Genomic DNA, 3,365 nt, shown 5'->3' with positions numbered 1-3,365 from the left:
ATGCACAACTATATAGTAAATAACTTCGACTAATAAAGTAGGCTAAAATTTGATATTTTACTGAGAAATTGTGATAAATTTCAGCGTATACACATTCGTTCAATAAAAATTCAAACCGATAGCGTATCATTATACCAGCCTTATCAGCTGAGTCTGCTACGGAACAGAGCCGTATTCAAGTTAAACGAACACTAACGGAACATGGAAACAGACAACATTATAACTAGCGACAACATCAATAATCAGTTACCTTCATCTCAAGATGCATCTACAACAATCAATATTGAACTATATCCCACCAATAAGTCTTACTACAACTCTCAACCCTACTGTAAAGTACTTAACATACGTAAACAGCTCACTACACCCACTTACTCTTCTGAACTACTGCTTCTCTAAGCAAATTGAAATTAGAAAAATAAATCCTAGTTATTGTTTCCAAAATAAGTTCAAAAAACATATTATTTATATGTAGAATCTGAAACAATCGGATATGTATTTACCATTCGAGTAAAGATATCGTAGATGATTTTATCTAAAAACATTATGGGTGCATAAAGATTGATAACAAAAATATACAAGCACGCCGACTTATCACATCAAGCGAAAGAAATATATCTCTTACCCTTCCATGACGTAATATAAAAATAGCTTGAACACATAGGTTTGAACTGTCTTTTACAATTTCCTTCTCAAGAATATGCACCACCAACCCCTATTATAAACGTATATTTAGTTTCAAGAGGCGCATATATATAGTACCCCCATAACACCCATACCAGACACAATTTTGGTGAATTTTGATAATACCCTTCAAACATATCAACTCAAGCACCAGATATCACTTCTCCAATAAATCCCACAATTAAAACCTACTCCAAATTTAGCAAGTGGGAGAAGCTCTAAATCACCAAAAAATAGGCCACCATTCTTAATTACCAGACCGATTGCAACAACCACTTCGTATCTCCCCATTAAAACAAACAAAACAGTAGCTGCAACAACATCAAATAACACTCACCTTAATGGAACACATGGTAATAGAAAACATCTTTATTCCCACAAACATGATTCTCGATAGTTAAAGATATCCAATGAACAAAGGAATTTCTGGCACGTCTTACGTTAACTGCAGTAAACCAGAACCAAACGCAAAAAAATTAATCCACTTCTAAATCAACCAATCATTTGATAATGAAACTCAAATAATATCTTTCGAGAAATAATTGACTTTTTTAATACGTAGAAATATCAGCTGCCCTCTAAGTACTCCAAAATTTTATAACCCTATTGGACTCAAACTACTTAAACTCTTATCTAAAATACGTACACACCCCTCCGATCGCCAAATAAAGACCAAATCCACTAATACAAAAAAAATTATTGAACAATTGAAGCTCCCACCAGAATTTGACGAATCCAACTTTTCTCTCACCACATCTCAGGAATTAATAACTGAACTTATATAAATTTACCTCCAATTTACTACAGAAACAGAAACAACGCGGTAAAGCTAACGAAGACGTAGCCATGTATTTAAACACCTCATACGAAACACATATTAAAACACTAAATACATATTTAATATCAAGTATCGCAAGTTTCATTACTTCCAAATTTATTAGGTGATTCCAATAGCCACAGTCCTATTTGGGGATCAACAGGCTCCAACGTCAAAGGCAGAATATAGGAAGATATCCTAGATGCATGTAATTTGAATATTCTAAACTACTGTAGACCTACAAGAGCTAATATTCACACGAGCACTCAGTCAGTAATAGATTTATCAATGTGCGAACCAAATATCTCACCTTCAATCTCCTGGGATACAATCTCATATTTGTATGGAAGTGACCATTATCCAATAAAAATTACAATCTCCGAACAAAACGCCACTACCATTTAAAAATATTAAACACAATCACAACAATTACTACTCATGCAGTAGAAAAATATATAGGAAAAACGAAAACACTCAAAAACATACACCTTTACCGCGGTGGAACACAATAAATTCATTAAACAATACAAAACCTCATTCATTGAACTAAAATAAAATAAATCAATCGGAAACCTAGTAGATTATAAGAGGAAAAGAGCCCTAGCAAAATAAATCACAAAAAATGTAAGGATAGAGAAGATCATAACGGTTTAGATTGATGCAACTCCATTAAATTGGTTTGAAAAATAACTAGACTAGAGATTTGAATTATGGGATTTCTTGTGAAAATTGGGATATTGTTCATATAGGATAGACATCTTAATATTTAGAAAATAGTATGAATCTTAAATAGAATTGGAAATAAAAATTGGTTGAAAAACCATTAAACATCAAAGAACATACATTTAACTACGACTATATTACGATATGAGTATATATTATTCTCAGTTCCCTTAAAATATTAAAGTTTGATAACAGAATTATCGATCGGGTTTTTATAGTATCCGAATTAATTCGTCTTTATTTTAATATCTCTAATTTGCTTAATGAAATGGTACCAACAATATGCTACGCCTCATTATGAATTGGCCGACCCGATCCAGACCTTACTCCAGTGAATTTTCGTCGTTTATAGAATAATTTATAGACAAAATAATACGTCAATCAATCGAAGAATTGAGAGATAGGATTTCCTTAGCATTCGACCTAATACACTTGAGTGTTTCAAGAATTCCAATAACGAATGGCTTATTGTCAAGAAATGGAATGGTCCCAATATGAGTCGCTCATTTAAACCTCTCTTGTAATAACTGGGTATTTTGTTATTTGATTATTGAGAATTAAACCTCATTTGAACTGATTTGAATTTTTGGGACTTTGAAGACCTTACTCAAAAAGTATGAGCTCATAGATAACAGTAATTTTGCCTTTATAACCTATTTAGAGCATCTCAATTGTTCATTTAAAATAAGTAAATAAAATTTATAAAACATTGGATGACGTCATTACGGCAAACTCATGGCTTCATAATAGCATAGCTATTGTTTTTCAGGCCAAAAGCAAAACTTCACTTATATTTTAGCGTGTGTCGACATTTTCTATCCAACTGTTCCCTGACGAGAAAATTTAAGGTTTCCAACCCACATGTTCACATACCCGAAACATCAGAAGCTAGTACAATTCCGTATTGTTAATGCTCCAAAGAAAGGACGTTTACTTGGAAACTATCTAAGCATGTTATCATAACACATTTTGTAAATAATCAACAAGACAAAATTTGAGCTTTGGAAAGTCTACAGCATCAATGATTTTTCCAAAGGTAATATCATCCTTATAAAATATGAATAATGCATGGTTTGGGTGAATACGACTTTGACCGAAGAGCTAAATATATGATGATAATTTCATTAATAAAGGACGAAGC

The sequence above is a fragment of the Diorhabda sublineata genome, chromosome X (genome assembly GCF_026230105.1).
Source record: "Diorhabda sublineata isolate icDioSubl1.1 chromosome X, icDioSubl1.1, whole genome shotgun sequence".
Taxonomy (NCBI): domain Eukaryota; kingdom Metazoa; phylum Arthropoda; class Insecta; order Coleoptera; family Chrysomelidae; genus Diorhabda; species Diorhabda sublineata.
The sequence above is the reverse complement of the archived record's forward strand: the minus strand, read 5'-3'. Positions refer to the sequence as shown.